The sequence below is a fragment of the Melospiza melodia genome, chromosome 3, assembly GCF_035770615.1.
Source record: "Melospiza melodia melodia isolate bMelMel2 chromosome 3, bMelMel2.pri, whole genome shotgun sequence".
Taxonomy (NCBI): domain Eukaryota; kingdom Metazoa; phylum Chordata; class Aves; order Passeriformes; family Passerellidae; genus Melospiza; species Melospiza melodia.
Window position 1 is genome coordinate 32,321,456 of NC_086196.1, and position 19,097 is coordinate 32,340,552.

Below are 19,097 nucleotides of genomic sequence, written 5' to 3' on the forward strand. Positions count from 1 at the left end.
CCTCTGCAGAATTACCAGCCTTCAGGGTATCAGCAAAGACAGTTCTGTCATGTGAATTGATTCATACTATTGATAAGTATGTGTAGCCTACGGCAGTGCTTTTCAAGTAAAAAGACAGGTCAGAAAAGTGAATGTTTTTCATGCAAAGGAAGATACACCTTAATAGCCTACCAGGCATCTCCTCTAGTCTAGGGGGGTGAAAGAAGCAACAGCTGTTTTCAGAAGAAAAGGTCAGAAGCACTAGCTGAACATGGGAACATATTAAACTTAGCTTGATTCTACATAAGAGTCTTTATGTTACAATCGTGTTGATGTAAGGCCTGTATTAGATTATCTCATTGTAGCAACAGTTATGTTGCCTATTTTAATTAAAGTGTTCTGAGGTAACTGCTTCAATTCCAGTTAAATCCCTGAATGTGATCAGTTTCACATAAAGCAACAAGAAGCCTTCCATACTAAAATAGTGTTGCATTTTAAAAATACAACAGCTGTGGATCAAGTAACATTTTACTGTTCACATCAGAGACAAAAAGTTTTGCATAACTTCACAGCATGTAAGCATGAGACCACTCTCAACTCACTACAAATGTTTCTTTAGTGATGACTAGCAGAGCGAAAGCCATCTTCAATTCTTCAGCAGCACAGAACTTTGTAAACAACAGCAGTGTTTACTTTAATTCAAGGGGAAAACAAAAAAGAACAGAAGAAAATCAAGTGGGGAGAAAAGGTTGCAAAGGGCTTGTTTGGAGCTGAAAGGATGAAGGGGAGAAAAAACAGTGAACCAGACCTTTAGAGCATAAACTGGAGGAGAGGGAAAAACCATGCAACAGTACATCTACTGCTGAAAATGAAAACCCAACTTCTGCTGCTTAACACAACCTCCATACAGACTAGAGATACTCAGCCTACTAAGTGCGTTCTTCTTTTTAAAATTTCCACAATAGGAGCAAATAGTTCAAAAGTATGATCCATGGACACAAAGCTGCCCACTGACATCACTACTTCAATAAGCTCAAAATTAGTATTGAAGAAAAAATAATTACAATCTAGTTAGTGACTGAATTTGCCGTTCAAATGTTTGCACATATAAAATAGACATGATCAAAGGTACAAAAGCCACACTCAAAGCTCTCCAAACCAGACAAAGAAATAATGAATCATAGTCAGAAACATCCCAAGTATCCCCAATTCCAATTCACTCCTACACAGTGGTACATTTTCCCTCTATGCTATCATAATTTACATATGATTTCAGGCTAATAATGCTCTGCAAACATATGTTAAAGAAAAAATTCTGTAATTTTACTTTATGTTACTGAAAAATGGAAATAACTGTAACTTTAGGCTTGCAAAAAATCTAACGGCAGAATTGTCTTTTATAAAAAATTGCTAATACTCTAGTAACAGCAAACATCTAGGAAAATGGTACAGGTGGAATTACCATTATAGCAGAATCTTGCTGCTCTAATAAGAATATTTAAAATTCATGAAGCTTTGCTTTGACAGATGACAAATTTGCTATTCTATGATTTTGTTTCTCTGTAGTTTTATTAAAGACATATACACTGCAAAACTTTCCAGCTTTGTTTCTGGATTAAAACCAAGCTAACTGCTCTGTCATGAAAGAGAGCCTTTGCAACACAAAAAACCTCAGTAAGAAAATTTCCACACAGCTTTACAAGTACCAGTTAGGTACTTGAACTAATACTTTACCTAAAATAATATTATACTTGAAGCATCTGAGAAAGCAGTTTTTAAGAGTAAAACAGCAAGATGGACATTGTCAGATTCCAGTGGATGTGGTCAACAAAACAGTAGCAATGTCCCCACCAAGCAGGAAGAAGGAAACATCAGCTTTCCCAAGCTGTGGGTTTTTGGAGGATGCATATTCCAAATTACAGTCAGATCGTAAATCCTCTCAACTAAGTGACCCAGAAAAAGAATGATTTCAAGTGGGGTCCTGAACAACAACAAGCTTTTGAACAAATTAAACAAGAGATTGTTCATGCAGTAGCCCTTGGGTCAGTCAGGAAAGGACAAGATGTGAAAAATGTGCTTAACACTGCAGCCAGGAAGAAAGGTCCTTCCTGAAGTCTTTGGCAAAAAGCACCCAGGGAGACTCAAAGATAAGCCTGTGATTTCTGCAGTCAGGGATGCAAGGGATCCCAGGCCTGTTACACCCAACTGAAATACCAGCAGCCTATGAAGGAGCTTGAGCTGTCTCAGAAGTGACTGGCACTGAATCACAGCTTATCCTGGAACCCCAACTGCCAATACTGGGCTGGATGTTCAAAGGGAAAGCCCCAACCACACATCACATCACATCACTGACACCACACGGAGTAGGCAGCTTGTGTTGATCACACAGCAAGCTTAAATAAAAAACCCCAATCACCCAGGGATCTTGGAAGTCAGCAAGAACTGGCATGAAGGTAAAAATTTCAGACTACTATAATCAAAGGAGAAGGTACCACATGTTGAAGAGGCCCTATTATGTAATCAACCACCAGAAAATGAAAAGCAATACAATCTTTACTGACAGTTCCTGCCACACACTGTAGATGGAAAGTTGCCATAAGAAATCCTACACAGCAAGCTGTACAAGCTATTGAGGGACAAGGTGGATCAAGCCAGAGAGCAGAGCTGAAAGCCATCCAGCAGGCTTTAGATATTGCTGAAAGAGAAACAACCAGTGCTCAACCTCTACCCTGACTCATGGATGGCGGCAAATAATGGAAAAAGGTAAACTGGCAGCACAGAGGGAAACCCATCTGGGCTGCTGAAATGTGGCAAGACATCACTGCCTAGGTGAAGTTGGCCATAAAAGTATATCACAAAAATGCACATGTACCCAAGAGCTGGGCTACCAAAGAACACTGCAAAAATGGCCAGGTAGATGAAGCTGCCAAGATTAAAGTGTCTCAGGCGGATATGGATGGGCAGCATGAAGGTGAGTAATTTCTGGCTCAGTGGGCCCATCATGCCTCACATCATCAGGGAAGCAATGCAACACACAGATGGGCTTGTGACCGAGAGGTGGACTTAACCAGAACAAAACTATGGCCCAAGTTATCCATAACTGTGAAACATGGGCTGCAATCAAGCAGACCAGGCCTCTCTGGTGTGCTGGACTGTGGTTGAAACACAAACATGGGGAGGCCCTGCATATCGACTGGATGACACTGCAGAAAACCCACCAGGCAAGTGCTACATGCTTACATTGGTGGAAACATCCAGCCTAGAAGGCTGGATACAGACCCTGTGCCTGATCCTACTGCCCAGAACACCATCTTGGGCCTTGTCCTGTGGCAACATGGCACCCCTGAGAGAACAGAGTCGGACAACAGGACTCATTTCAGAATTAGTCTCACAGACACCTGGCCAGAGAGCACAGGACTGAGTGGTGTACCCTATTCCCAATCACATGCCAGCCTCTGGGGAAACTGAGCAGGACAATGGACTGTTAGAAACCACATTGAAAGCAGCAGATAATGGGGTCTTCGAACACTAGAATCTACACTTAGCAAAGGCTGCCTGGTTTAATTAACTCCAGAGGCTCCAGAAATCAAGCTGGTCCTGCCCAATCAAAATTTTCACCTACCATAGAAGGGGATTAAGTCTCCGTGGTGCATTTGAGGAATATCACTTTGGATTGGTCCTGCCTAAAGCAAAGGCAAACCTGCCTGTGTGACTGTTTTTGCTCAAGTAGTTGCTGAGTAATGCAGCGGGATGGGGAAACACAATGCATACCTCAAAGGGATTTGATTTTTGGGTGAGAACAGTCTGTAATGTTAGCTTTTATAACACTGGCTGCTGAATGGCACTGCCACTGTATGCCATAACTACCATGGGCAATGAATATGGTTTGCTCCAGATACATGAGGCTCCTGATGTATCACAACCACCTGGCAGCACTCCTGCCCTGGAAGACATCTAGGATGTACAGAGCCCAAAGTCATGGACCAAATTAACTCAATGGACATCTTGGAGGGACAGCCATTAACTACTGAAATTACACTTATGCTTATGTGTATATATATATGTACATATATAGCTAGTAGGTGTAGGATTTGTGCATGACATGGATGGTATAGACTAAGGGGAGGATAATGTTCTGGCTTAAGCAAGGACAGGGTTAACTTTTACAGTAGCCAAGAGGGGGCCTGGCCAGAAGTCAAAGATTATTCTACATCACCTCACATCATTTTCTGGGGACAGGGGAAGGAGTCCATTCTACATCATGCAGTGTGGTTGTGGAGTCAGGTATTCACCAGGCCCTGTGTGGGGAGCACTCATGTGACTCTTTCACCTCCTTCCTATGCTCTGTTATTAATATTCTTGCTCTTACTGCTCCTTTTCTTATTTCATTGCTATTTCCAGTAAATTTCTCTTAACCCACTATCTCTACCTTTTGTGCTTCCAATTCTCCTATTTATCCAACTGAAGGGGAAAGGGTGAGGGGCGGGAGGGAAGTAAGTGAGCAGCACGCAGTTTGGAACGTGTAATGGGAACACTAAATTGGGGAATTGCCTTCCTAGACTTTAGGATGCCTCACTGCTATACCAGAGTCTGCCCACAATCACATGGAGTGCAAAGAGAGATAACAGGAGATAAGTGACTGGTTACAACAACCTGGTGGGAGGCATAACCTGAAGCCAGTCAGCAGAAGCTGCTCTTCTCCGAAAGAAATCAAAAATTCCACATCCAGAAAAAAACACAAACCAACTGTTTCTCAAAAACAGAGGGATCATCTTTATTCCATTTTATACTGAAAAACAGAAGTATGATGAAAGAACAAGCATAATTTGACAAGCTACAGAAACAACTTTCATTTTAATTAACCAATTAATAAAGTTACATTAAATAAGGTCGCTGATAATATTAGCTTTATTTCCCTCGAATTTGAGTTGCTACCTTCATGAGCAGTTTACCAGTGCTCACATACAAACATACTGCCTGAGTTACCTGAAACAAAGCATTAGATAGGCAGGTAAAAAAAGAAAAAAAAAAAACCCAAAAAATCACCAAACACCCAAATGAACTAGCAGAGAAAAAACACATTTTCCCTGAAATTAGCGCTTATGCTTTCACCTTCTTGATATAACCAAAGATCTAAAAATAGTCACAGAACATAAAATCACTTGTTGTGTCTTGAGCTGTTAGCTTAACTGCTTACATACTGAGCCTTCTAGCAAGAGTCATGTACTGTTGTTAACCTTGGGAATAACACAACATGAAAACCCACAGAGGATTGTAAAAATAACACTTGCGGAAAAATCTCTGTAGCATAACTACTTCAAGTCTTAAAACATTTAACCAAAATCATTAAAGAAAATCTGAGTTGTTTTAAATATGAGTAAAACAAGAAGACCCTGTGAGCTTCTGAACAGCAAAGATCCACAGACTTTTTTCTAAATGAGTATCCTTTACGAGCAAGCAAAGGTCATTCAGAGTAAAAGAATGAAGCAGGTTGCTTTTGACTTCAATAGACTTAACATGTGGACCACAACACACCAGCCTTTTTGCCTCTCTTCTTTTGCAAGTGACTCCACCAGGCAAATTAATCTTCCCACATAATTCAACAGTTTATAGAGACAAGATGTTTCAAGACAGAAAATCAGGGCTCATGACAGTGACTAAACAGTTCACCCAATAAAAACTGTTTTCATCTGGTCCCCTTCCAAAGTGTTAATGTGCTATGTACAGCACATGTCTTGCCCTTTATCCAAGGCACGATGTACCACCACTGAATAATTTTATGCTAAGCCAACCAGTTTCATACTAGTTGTTCCCCTGGAATACAACTGAAGAAAATGTTGTGGTTTTTTTTTTTTTTTTTTTTTTTTTTTGCCCTAAATAAAAAATCAGGGAAACTGAGCAGAAGGTCTGAAAAAGGCAAAGAAGCTACACTTTTATCTAGGCAAAAAAAAGGTTGAAGTAAACTTGCTCCCAGCATTGTGGGGACATATTTTGCCTCTCTCACACTAGCCTTTAAAAATCCAATTGCAAGCAGTAAATAAAACTCTTAATTCTTAGTTAGTCCAGTGTATCAAATCTCATGATACCTCAAGACACAGAGTCGGATTTCTGAGATTTTTCGAACAAATCAGCTCAGGCAAAATACACTGCAGCTAACGTGTGGGTGTTTTTATAGAGATTCATCATGCTTTTTGAAACAAAACGAACAGAAATCCAGAATACATGAGAAACAAGAACTAAAGCAGCTTCTAGTCATCCTTCCATATCAGGGCTAAAATGGTACAAATTCCTCCTTCAGTGGTAACATGTAATACCTGGTCTCTAGGTAAGACTATTCTGTTTGGATTCCTGACCTTGTAATGGTCTAGAGATGAAAGTAGAATGTAGGGTCATTTGCCTTTTACTAAATTTGCTAAAACCAGTGGGCATATGAGGGAATATGAAAGGGGCAGCAATGTTATATGTGTGTTTTTCTGAAACTAGATTGACCACATGACCCTGCCACTCTCCCCAAGTCAGAACACTGTCATTTTTTACTGTGTTCTGTAGCATAATTTCATTTTTGCTTTGGATTAAATTTTTAAACATAGAAATCTCACAACAGAGCTCATTTTACATAGCATTTCTATGGAAAAGGCACCTTTCTCCAAGAATCTTCTCACCTACAACACAGGGCTGTAGTATTCCTAACTTCACTTTTACATAGTTTAATTCTTCTACAGTACAAGTATAATGTGCTGGTGACAGTGTAAACTTTTCCCCAAAAAACCCTCAATTATTCAGCTTCAACACTAAGTCATTATTCTGCAGCTATGCCATGGCACTTCAACAGCATCCTTACTTTCTGAAATGTCACTGGGACTGAATCCAGAAGTGACAAAAACCTATGAAGTTCTAATCTGCTACATGTTTCACCTTGCCAATTCAACATAGTAAAAATAGCTGGAGAATATGAAATTTCAGCCTTCAGAAACATGTCTTACCCTTCAGAACAAAAAAATAATTAAACATGCTTGGAAATACAATGGTCTCAGTATAAGCAAATGCAAGGGTAGCAGGGAGCGGTGGGGAACAAAAAAAAAACTAAGTGCACAAATTTCATTAAGCATTAATTGCTCTCTGTAATATATTCTTAAGCACACACACACAGAGTCAAGAAAGCACACTGGGAAAGTGAGGCCGAATACGACAACTTAAGTTAACTAATGAGATAATTAGAGGTCCAAAACAGATTTAATACTAAAATCACTTACAATTGGGGTTTGTAAAGAAGGAGCAGTAACACTGATATGTAGCAATCCCAGCCTTGTTTCAAACAGCTACCTCTAACCATTGTATAAGATAATCTTTGACAAATGTTGTCTACAGAGGAGACAAGGCAGGTATAAGACAAAACATACTTAAAAATTAATTTAATGCTACAGCATTCTTTGGTTCTGGTTATGTGTTCCTCACTCTGTTCACCCTCCCTCCACCTCCTTCCCTCCCAGACACTGGGTTTATTTCAGACTTGAGGTCAAATAATGCAATGCCCTACCAGGAAAAGTACCAAAAAAGCCATACAAGAAAAAAGGATTCAGTCCTCTAAGAGAAGACCAATGATATATAGGCATATTTCTTTAATTGCTTGATGATGAAACAGCAGCAGTTACAGTATTATTTAAACACAGCTTTTAAGTGCAACTTCAAAGGGAGAAGCCAAATGGGATAAAACAGCTTCTTTCAGCTGAGCAAACAGCAAATCGATTGTTTACAAATAATGTCTACAAAGTACAAAACACTGTGTTTGGAAATTGAAAGTTTCAGATCCAAAACTGAAACCTTCAAAGAAGTTTGCAGGATATACTTGATATATTCTTGATATATTTTAATTGATGAATCCCTGCTTTCGTGAGTAACTGGAAGCAATAAAAGTGTTTCAACAAATGTGAAACCCATGGACATTTTTATCACCAGATTTTAATTTTGTTTAGATTTTCCAAAGTAGGAGGATACACGCTGAATCAGGTAGAATTCAAAGGTCTGCCTAGTATGAATTCAAAAACTTGAATTAAGAATATATATTTCAAATCCCATATACAGGAAAACTGCCTATTTCAAATTAGAAAAAGCTGTTGCAATTTTCCATTGCGGTAAGAGAGCACATCATGCATTTTAAATACATACTGAGGCTTTTCATACTCTTAATAACATTCTATGTTCTTAAAATGTTGTAGTCAAATTCTTATCCAGGCCACTATAAAGAATACCACAGTTAGAGTCTATACTTCTCTACCCACAGTAAGGGGATAGCAGCAAATTACAGTAAAATCTGGTGTTACATTTAGCTGTACAACACTACTAATTAGAGAGTAATTTCAACAATAAATATTTGGTTAAACTCTGCTTTGTCATCAGTGCAAGCAATTTAAGATGAAACTGATCTTTCAGAAAGTCTGTGGGGGCTTTTTTTTGAGTCTATTTTTATTTTCTGGTTACTGAGCATCTTTTCCAATGAAACAGTTTTCCAGAGCTACTGTTCAGCAAACAGAAAACCACACACAATGTTAAAAGTAAAAGGGAAGAGTCAAGCCTAGAGGACCATGGCAATCCACAGTTCTCTTTAAACTGTCCTTAGCTAACCCTATTTTACTACTCAATGGCAAGATCTTCTAACAATGACCTTACAGAGCACACAGGCTGCATGACTCAGTAAGAACAAGGTAAGCTAAAAGACAGGCTTTATCACACCCTTCAGAAAGAATACAGGGAGGAGAAACCAAGATACAGACAAATATGAGCCTGATGGTAGATACAATATCAAGTAAAACACCCAGTTAACCCCCTAGACACTGACAAGTCACCAGTTTTAAAAGAGAGGCTCTTCCTGCAATTCTTCACAAGAGCTCTCTGATGAGCCATGCTGTTACTAATAAAAGCACTACAGAGATGAACAGCAGTAGTCCCTTATCTCCTTTAGAAAAAAATCCAATCAAAGAAACACATAAGCAAAATACTACTACCTGCTTTTGAGAATTCACAGAGACAATCAGCTTTTACGCAAGAGGCCAACTTCAGTGAAGTCAGGCCTTGAAAGCATCCCATACCTTAGTGCAGTCATGAAACATTATGCCATCAAAGGCAGCTGTGATGTGCACAGCAAAGGGCTGGCATCTGACATGTTACAACACCAACTCACAGAGCTGTAATGCAGTGTTTGTGTAGTGCCTCTAAGACATCAGACACTACAGCAAAAAAACCTTTTATTCCCCCCCAAGTCTATTAAAATAAATAAACCTGCATTCTTGCTGAGCTGTCCCACCTGCAGTACGCGCAAGTCTATAATCTCATACTATACATGGAACATACTTTCCTCATCTCACTAGCTAAACAACAGATATTTTTGGATTACCCAATAGCAATTAATCAATATTCTGCTGATATGGCCTTCACCTAGTGTGTAAATCCTTACAAAGTTCTCAAAGACAAGGTGAAGTCTATGGAGGAAATAAGTTACCAGTAAAATTTACCTTCACAGAAGAGTGTGCACCACAAAGCTCTTAAGTAGAAGTCAAAATATTTACTCTATCATCTAGATGTTCTTTTCTATATAATATCACAAAACCAACAACTCAACCCATGTAAATTTATCACATCAATAGCTAAAGTAAATGAGAAGTGGAACCAGAACACAAAATGTTGCCTATTTAGTAAATTCACACAATGAATCTTCTGAGCTAAAAAAATAAAGCACAAATTACCTTTCACTCCAGTAGGAATCTTGAAGATTTGTAGAGTGAAATCAACTATGACAACTGGATATCAGCACAATATCTTGTTTGCCTGTAAGGGAATAATTCAGAGTCACATTACATCAAAAAATTAACCCAACAAATAAATTAGAGACCCAGGTAAGTGAAATTGAACAGTGCTGAAATTATAAACATTTTGAAAACGTGAACACCCTGACAAAGACGAAGAGAAAGAAACCTCACACCCAATCATTTCACTTGCATTTTGATTTTGTCTCTTAACAAAATAGAAGTGTGGCAGTTTACTTTAAAGTCTAACACTCTTGAAGTAGTCTGCTTTCAAAACAGAAGGCCAGAAATAACCCCTTACAATGCAGTTTGATGTCTTGTATAGTCCAGACTACAACAATCAGACGCTTCCACATCCCCTTTTCTTGCTCCCATCCTCCTTCTTGTGCCACCCACTGTGTGAGTACACAATGAACAGTTTTCCAACACTGCTTTTCTTGGGTTAATTTTGCTTGCAATGAGGAACACAGCCCACCTTCCCTCTTCTCACTCCCCCCTACTTAAGACCAATTCCAGATTGAAACCACAGTTTGACTTAGTACATCTTCCCCGGGAAAGCATTCAACCTTGCTTTAGAAATATCTAGTGGCAAATATGCTACACACTACAATCCTCAGTAAAATGATTTTTAACATACTGAAACTTACACACAGTAAACTAAAATGTAGAAAACTTCCTCTTTCAAAAATTAGAATAGAGCTACACATTACAGACACAACTATTAAAAATGTAAACCATTTAAACTCTTTTTCTGCCAATGAATACTTTCATAGCCGTCTTCCATGTAACAGGTATACCCATCATCATGTTATTTTGTTCCCTCCCTTTTTAATTCTAAAATAGATCAATCTTTGGTACTAAAACATGTTTCCCAGATTAATGTCAAAAGGAAATGCCAGTTCAAAAAGGAGCCCCACAATCACCAACTACATAATTTTTTTTACTTTGTCATATATTTTAAACATTGCTTATAAACCTAGTTTGATTTTTTTGAACATTAGCTTAAAGAAAACTTGCATCCAAATTATTTATCACAACCCACAATGCCTTCTTAACATGTCTGTACTTCCCAAAACACTTTTCCATTCTCTACCTATGATCCATATCCTTCATCTTTAAAGGCATGACTTTGGAGCTGAAAAATGGGATCCCATAAAAAATGAATGCTCTACCTATATCCACAGTCACAAACTGATTCAGATCATATTGGCTACTAGAAGTAGTATAGTTATTCTTCAGGTTACGTTCTCTAAGTGAGAGCTCTTCAGTGCTGCCACTGAATCCCCAGTAAGACATGAGAAAGCCAAACTAACTTCAGAATGCTACTTGTGTTGGCCCTTGAATCTAAAAAATAATTATGAATTGACTGCAGTTACTGGAAAATTATCCAAGTAGAAGTGGAACAACAGGTCTATTTCCACATGAATGAAGCTTGAAGTTTATTCCACACAGCCCTGGATGTTAAGAAGTTTGAACTCCCCCTCCACTATCAACAAGTGTGCAGAGAGAATACACATTTTCGGAAGTCTTGTCTAGGCCATTTAAATTATATTTTTACAATGCAAGCTCATCTGCCACAGGTACAAACTGTTGACAGAAATTTTTGAGATCAATAACCTTGGAAAACACTGAAGGGAAGGTCATTTTCTAAGCTCAAAGGTAATGAAACTCAGCAGAATGTTGCAATTTAGGCAAAAGAAAGCAGCTCAACTTCCCACCAAGAGGTCAACAGCGGACAGAAAGCAGCATGGCCAGCAGAAATGGAAACTTGGAAGGGAGGAGAGCAGCAGCTGAAGCAGAGTGCTTCTGCTGCATAACCCAGGGCGCCACCAAACTGCTTCTGTTCTCTAACTGGTTGGCTCCTTGGCTTAGGGACTCCCTTTTTCTGCTGTTCAAAACATGATGCTAAAGGACGTAGCTTTTCTTTTAGACAGTCTCTCAAAGAAGCTTTTTCTCATTTCAACCTCTGCAGGACTGGATACACACAAGTTGATGAGAATTTGCTGAAGGCGAAGTTCTGTAGAACTGTGCTTGTTGCATTTCACTAACACTCCAAAAGCACCCATGACGGCAGACAGAAAAGGCTATAAAGCTAAGAAAATGAATACATGTGCTTTAAAGCAAATATAGAGTATATAATTTAAATTAAAAACTGGCCTTGGAGAGCTTTACAAGAAGTAAAACACACAACAAATCAACTGCTTGCCAGTTATTACTGGTATCAAAGCATCTTAAGTTTACTTTAGCTGGCTATTACTTGTTCTCTGGCAGTGATTTTTTTTGGAAGGTGGAAATCATAATCATTAAGCTGACAAACCCTCAAAACAACTCTCTTCATGTCAATCAGCAATCCCTCTACCCATACACATGTGTGGACAACACTATTAACATCAAAAGGGATTAAGTTCAACTCAGTGGAATCTTTACCTGTGGAAGAACGCTGCACGCTAAAAAAATGTTACCACAGTGTTAATAGCTCTTTTGAGTGTACTCAGACTTCAGAGTACTGTAATCAAAGCCTGACAAAAGAACAATAATAGGAAAAGAACTTTAGACCTAAATTTATAAATAACATTTTTTTTAAGATCTCAGTGCATAATGTTCAGAGGCTAGGGCACCACATCTTGAAAGGGGGCCCTTATTTTAAAACAGTAGACACAAACCATATAAGAGGATCCTACACCTATTTTTGCCCTAATCCTGAAGAGAAGGGAAATTAGCGATGCGAAGTGTTCCTCGATTTCACACCCTATCTGATTCTTGGCAAGCAGCCTCAGTGCGGGGGCCTATTTAGCTCATTTTTCTGCAGTTGCTAACTTAGAGACGAAAGAAAGGAACAGCCCGAGATGCAAACAGATGAAGTTATCATGAGTAGAGGAGTGGTGCTCCGGGAGGAAGGAAATTAGGAAACCAACCGCTTCGCTTCACGCAGCATTCACGCGACGGGTGCGGGAACAGCAGCACCAAGAGCCAGCGGAACAGATTTTTCGGGGACAAACACCCCTTTTCTTCTGGCCCCAGAGCAGAGGCGGGCGAGCCAAGAGCGCGGTAGATGCGGGCACGGCAGCGGGAGCCCGCGCAGCGCCGGCCGGGGTGCCCCGAGCTGCGGCCGGAGGCGGCGGGCGCGGCACTGCCCGCGCCGGCAGCCCCGCCAGCGAGGCTTGGAACCCAGCGGCGAGGAGCGGCCCCGCACGGCTCGTCTCGCCGGGAGCAGCGCCCACGGCTGCGGGAGAAGGAGGGAGGGAGGGAGGGAGGAGCCAGCCTCGCCGGCCGCTGCGCTGCCCGCCCGGGGCGGAGGGGCTGCGGCTCGGAGCCGCTCGCCCCCGCCGCCCCCGGACGCGCGTCCTCGGGGCCGCTACCGCCCCCTGCCGGCCGCGGCGCTGACAGCCCCCATCCGCCCGCCCCGCCGCCGCTCGGGGCCGGCACAGAAGGAGGGAAGGAAGAAGGGAGGGGGCAGCTCTACCCGATCAGCCCGGCCGGCCCCGCCCGCAGCCTCCGCATCCCGCGGCAAGCGGAGCGGACCAGTGGAAACGGCGACGGATACGCGGCAAAGCGGCCCCCAGCGCACCGCCAGCGCAGCGCCCCCAGCCCTTCGGCTGCCCGACCCCCTCCTCCCCGCCATCCCCCGCTCCCCCCTGCCGCCGTAAGCGGCGCTCCCTCGGGAGCGCTCCCGCTGTACCTGCCGCTCGAACGATCCCTGGCGCCGGCACGCTCCCGAAGTTCCCGGCCGCGGCCGTCAGCCCAGCCCGGGAGAAAACCCCGCCGGCCCCGCCTCCCAGCCAATCCGCGCCACGCCCGCCCCCGTGCCCCGCCCCCGTCCCTTCCCGGCCTGGCGGCGCTGGCCGCGCCCCCGCACTCTCCGCGTCGCCATTGGTTAGCGCAGTTGTCAATCTCCGCGGGCAGCGCTTCGCCCCCGCCCGCTCTTCCTGGCCCGTTTTCAGCGGCCGCTGCCCGTCGGGGGTGCGGTTCCAGCCCGGGGCCGGGACGGGCTTCGCGAGCGTCGTCGCAGCGTGGGCATCACACCGGGGAGATACGGTCCGGCATGGCTGGCGCGCCATAGCCCCGGGCGAGTCGGGCAGGGCGCCGGCCGTGCGCGCGGTGCGGTGCCGCTGTCCCGCGGTGTCTCCAAGTGGAATGAGCTCCTGCGGCACCGCGGGCGCGGAGGGGAGGCGGTGACCCCTCCCGGCTCCCCGCAGCCCTCGGCAGGTGCCGCCTCCACCCGGGCCCCGGCGCGCGGCTGGAATGGACACGGCACCGGGAGCCCGCGGGATCCCCGCGCTGGCGGGGCCGGAGCCGGAGCAACCCTCCCGTGCGGAGAGCTGGAGGGTCGGGACTGCCGCAGCCTGCGGACGGGATCAGCACTCGTGGGGACCTGGTCGAGTAGAGGCAGCCAGGGGCTTCAGTGTCCTGCCGAGGGACAACGCGAGTGAGGTGGAAGGAGAGCGTCAGGCAGGGCGTAAGGAAAAAGTTACTCATGCTGCGGCCAGCTGGGCCGTGGGAGTGGGTTTCCTCAGGGATTTCCACTCCCGAGCAGATGCAGTCCTGAGCAACCTGGACTGACCACGCAGCTGGCCTTGCTGTTGAGCTGGAGGTTAAGTGAGAGGCCTCCTTACAACCTGCATTTCCTAATGGGGGTTGACTTTCACTTGCCTGAGGTGCTTAGATGTGTGTGTGGATTCTGAGTACTAAAAGGCCTGGATATGAAAAACTCATGGCAACCGCTGTGCTGCACAGGCTGCAGGCCCTGGGAGTGCTATGGAAACAGAAAATTATTTACATTGTGTGCAGTCATACTGATTTTGCAACATCCAGCACATAATATATGTTGTCTGTACAAGTTCATCCTTTTTGTGCATTATAACCTAAAGTTAAGCACAGATTTCGTGCCTAGCCTTCATGCAACCAGACTGTGCCTTTTTTTTTTAGTACACAGAATAGATTTTTCTACTTTGGAGCAGAGCTGTGTAGTAAAATGAGGCATTTTATATGTAATCCCTGGAAATTTCTAGGAAAATTATAAGTCAGGGAACAGGATCATGACTGAGGTTGCTGACAGTTCTTTACAGAATTCTGAAAAAATTGTAAGATGCGAAGTTTTCTTTTTCAAAAATCTCTGTATGATGCCATGTAACACATAGGTTTAATGTGATTTTTTGTGAAGAGGTTGAGGGACATGTTTTCACAATGCCAATCTTAAGAAGCTGAGGTTTCATTTAGGGTAGCCTGCTAGTGAAAATTAAGTCAACAGGCAATACACCATATATTCTACATGTTTCATAATGAGCAATGTCAAGAAATCAAGTCCTATTTGACACCAATTAATATTTTTTTCTTAAATCTTAGTGCTTCAGAAGCAAAAGCAACTATGCAGCTCATAGGAGAGCTCTTGAAGGAAATTAATGTAAGCAGAGAGAAGCAATGAGTTGGCAATGAATAGAGAGCAGGCACTATTAGGTATCTGTGCTTAATTCCACATGTTCATTCTGCATCCACTGAAAGAGGTTAGGGACCAGTAATTAAAGAAAGAATTATAATGCATATGCACAAGCAGTTTTAATTTGTTCCAGCTATATTGCTTGATGTTGTAATCTTCATGTTTTATGTATTACACTGCATAATTTAAATAAAGCTGATGAATTATTTTTAGTATCTCTTGCTCCACATTCAAAAATAGCCTTTCTGCTCTTTCAAAGAGGAGATGGAGTATAATTTTTCTTTTTCAGGAAAACCAGTCACTGCATTTTTTAATTTGATACAGCAGATGCTACAATTACCACAGCACTACTGGGTTAGGGTTTTACCTCTAGATGCTTTCTATATGCAGAACAGACTCTAAAACTCTGATCTTTTCTGGTTCATTCCTCAGATGCTCTAATATCACTAAGCATGAAGAATGATAGTAGAATATGTGCCAGTTTCTCAAGAAAATAATACAGCAGCTTCCCATCCATGCCTAAAAACAGTAACTAGTGTTGTAAAAGACTTAGCTTACGGGTGCAACAGGACAGAGACACTTGGTCTCTGCTGCTTTCAGAGGCTTCCTAAGTTTGCACCATCCCAGCTGCCGTCTGTCATTGCCAGTACTTGTGTGGCTGCCAGCCTTTAATACCATTGGCCTGAGCAAATGTAATTGACACAGTACTAAAACCAACTGCCCCTGCAACAATCCTGTCTTCATTAAGGTTTCCAATGTTGCTAAAACCGCTGGAAATGCTGCAATGAACTTTCCCTAGATTAGAAAATTCAGCAAGACTTCAAAGGAACTCCTTTTTTTCTCTTTCCTCAGTAAGACTTGGACACTTCTGCTCAGAATCCCAGTTAGAGGTACCTCCCAGAGCTTTATTGCACTCATATTTCTTCTCACATTGGTTATAGGCCATTTGTTTCTGGAAAAATGTGCTGCCTTATGACAAACATTGCTTCTCTGATCTACAGTTATGGAAGAGTAAATAGCCTGGCAGTTTCATTAAATTAAAAATCTATGTTGTTTTTCTTTAAACAATGTAAAATGTAATACATTTTTTGGTATGTGCTTTTCCAGAACTTTTATTGTGGGTCACACACATCCTAAAGAGGAGAAGGATGTAGAGAATTTCTTAAGCAGAGTGATAAAACATCTGGGTGGCCAAATAAAGTCTGTGTCATTCTGTATGAGCATGTCAGACGGTGATTTTCATAGTCCTCTGATTTTCACAGAATGGGTGAAGTTCAACACAGTGTCTGATCCAACCTCCCTGGTCAAGCAGGGTCATCCTAGAGCACTTTGCCTAGGATATTTCTTGAATATCCATTGAGGGAGATTCCACAACCACCCTCACAGTAAAGAAGTTTTTCCTCATATTCAAGTGGAACACACAACATTTTTGGGACGTGTACTCTGCTGTACTAGCACTAGAGAAAACCATTAATTTAGTTTCAGATATTTTTCTCAATCCCCTTTCCACTTCTCTGAGCTTATATCTAAATTTTGTGTAGGTGCCACAGTGACAAGAACTACTGCCAATCTGTTGTTGGACTCAATATGCAAAATTTCTTTAAAGTGCTGATACAACCTACACACTGTTTAAGAGATTGAAAGGCTGCAGCGTAGGAGCTGCTGCCTATGGACTATAAATCTGTAGTCAAAATGGCTGTTTGCACAACTCTTGAGCCACTTTGCTTCTTGGCTTTACCTAAATGGTACTTCTAAAATATTCATTCTGTAGTCTCCACATTAATCTGTTGACACAACCATGAGCAGTGTCTTACAAAAGAAAATAAGGGAAAAATATAAATTTCTCATTATAAACTGTGTGATGTTAACAGAAAACAAGACATAAGGAAAAATACTGCCTTCTTGTATGTAAAGATGTATCCTTTTCAGAGATTTTGAAGGAAGGAATGAGAAAAAGATCCCAGAAATGGCTGAAGTAAACACAAGAAAGCTGCCTAATCTATGCCTGGTAAAATAATATAACTGCTTTAGTTAGACTTAGTTAGTTATATTTAGTGACTAACTTTAGTTACTCAGCAACATCATTATGGTTTCTAAGTAGATTCCAGAGAGGTTCCTAAGATGAGTAGATTCCTGAGTGGTCTGGAAGCTAGTCTTGAAAATTATCTCTCCTTCTTCCATAAATTTTTCTTATAGATGGGAACAAGCTTCTAGAGGCTGCTTTCTGGAAAGGAAATGTAATTTTTGCTCAGATATTAGATTGCTGGCAAGTCTGCTGGCATTCAGCAAGGTTCCAAGGCATTGGATTAATGGCTGAAAATATCTTCCATAATGAATAGAAAGTATGCTACTGCATAAAAATGCACAGTAGAAGATCATTTTGCCTGCAATTTTACTGTGATAAAAATGCATAATTGATGAAGACACTTATCGTGGAAAATATTTTCAACCTGTTGGCACAGGAGACTTCATGTGCCCAGTAATATCATTTGTATGCAGTGTCTGGAGCTCAAAGTTACACACTTCATGCACATGAATGATGTGAAAGGTACCCTTTGGCATCCCAGGAGTGGATGCTGCCACTACATTTGATAACTGGTCAAGGAATGCCCCTTCCAACTGGGTACTTTTTTAATGTGTGATTCTGCTTTGTGCTTCTGGCAGTAGAACAGTGCAGTGGATTCTCTCTGGCCCCAGATTTAACACATAAGATACAGCCCAAAACAAGAGACAAGTTCTATTGCTGCAGTGTGAAGGCATGAGTTTTCTCACACCCCAGCTGTGGTGCTGACAGGGAGGACAAATGCAGCAATCTCACTCTGACAGCTCTTGTATGGTAATTATAAGCTGATAAATGTAATTGTGGGTGTTTGGAGTTAGTAAGATTCTGATCTTGCAGACACTACTGGTTAAAGGAGTAATTTCTATGACTGCATCTTCTGAATCGCTAAGATTCTTCTTGGTTAGTGCTATACTGGCTTAAGGGCTGGCCTCAAGTTAGGACATGTCTCTCTAGATGTGCATTGTTGGACCATCCATTAAAGAAAAGAAGCCTGTTTTTATCTCTGAAAAAAGGCACACCTTAAGGGCCTTTGCACCTTTTATAGCAACAGAAGTTCTGGAATCTGGAGTATTAAAGGAAAACCATAAAATAATAAAAAATACTGAAGATGAGCAGCTTATGTAAGATAAAAACAATGAATTTAAATTTCTCATTCAACTAGAGAGAAGGGGTGTGGGGGGGAGGCTGGGGGAAGAGGGGAAAGGGAGGAGAGAATGGCATGGGAAATACCCCAGGTTGGTCATGAAATGAAAACCCATAGGTTATACTTTTCTTTTGTCTTTGTAAATTACCCGTTTGTTTGATTCTGTAGTATTGTTAAGTGTCAAAATCAAAGCCACAACATAAATTCCACTGAACAGCAAAAAACAACTAGTAGTTCAAAGTGACTGCTGATGTGAAAAGCCTGTGTTCCCTTGATGTTGCTGCTTGGCATCATTACCGACTGGGTAGTGAAGCGGATAACAAATATTGGCATGGGTAAGTGGCAAGTGTTGCTGAAGACCTAGATTTTGTTTGTAGAGCAAACATCCACAACAGATGGAAAGATCCAACCTGGCAGGCCAAGTAGGGCTCAAAATCAGTTATGCCTAAAGAAATGTAGTTGAAACATGATTGTGTAGTAATAAAGTAGAGGATGAAAGCCATAAAGAAATAAAATAAGTTACTTATTTCATAGCTGCACCAAACCAACCAACAGAGACTCCAGAGGCATCTTGAGTGAAGCAAAGGATGTGTATCTTCTCAATTTGTATACAATCTCTGTTAACATGCCTAAAACATTTCTGATTCTAATATACTAAGCAGTGATGAAAGTTTCTGG

The 19,097-nt window shown here is 41.9% G+C and overlaps 1 protein-coding gene across 19 annotated transcripts in view; it reads right to left on the reverse strand.

Moving 5' to 3' along the window:
- Positions 1-13,546, reverse strand: part of EPB41L2 (erythrocyte membrane protein band 4.1 like 2) — a 107,243-nt gene extending 93,697 nt beyond the window's left edge. For 16 of the 19 annotated variants that reach the window (XM_063151175.1, XM_063151186.1, XM_063151184.1 and 13 more), the window contains exons 1-2: positions 13,459-13,534; positions 9,720-9,801 (exon numbers count right to left, since the gene is read on the reverse strand). The gene's annotated coding sequence lies outside the window, so the exon portion shown is untranslated. Of the gene's footprint in view, positions 1-9,719; positions 9,802-13,458 lie in introns of all 19 variants that reach the window. The other 3 variants (XR_010027098.1, XM_063151168.1, XM_063151167.1) reach the window with 2 other exon arrangements.
- Positions 13,547-19,097: the final 5,551 nt, after the last annotated feature.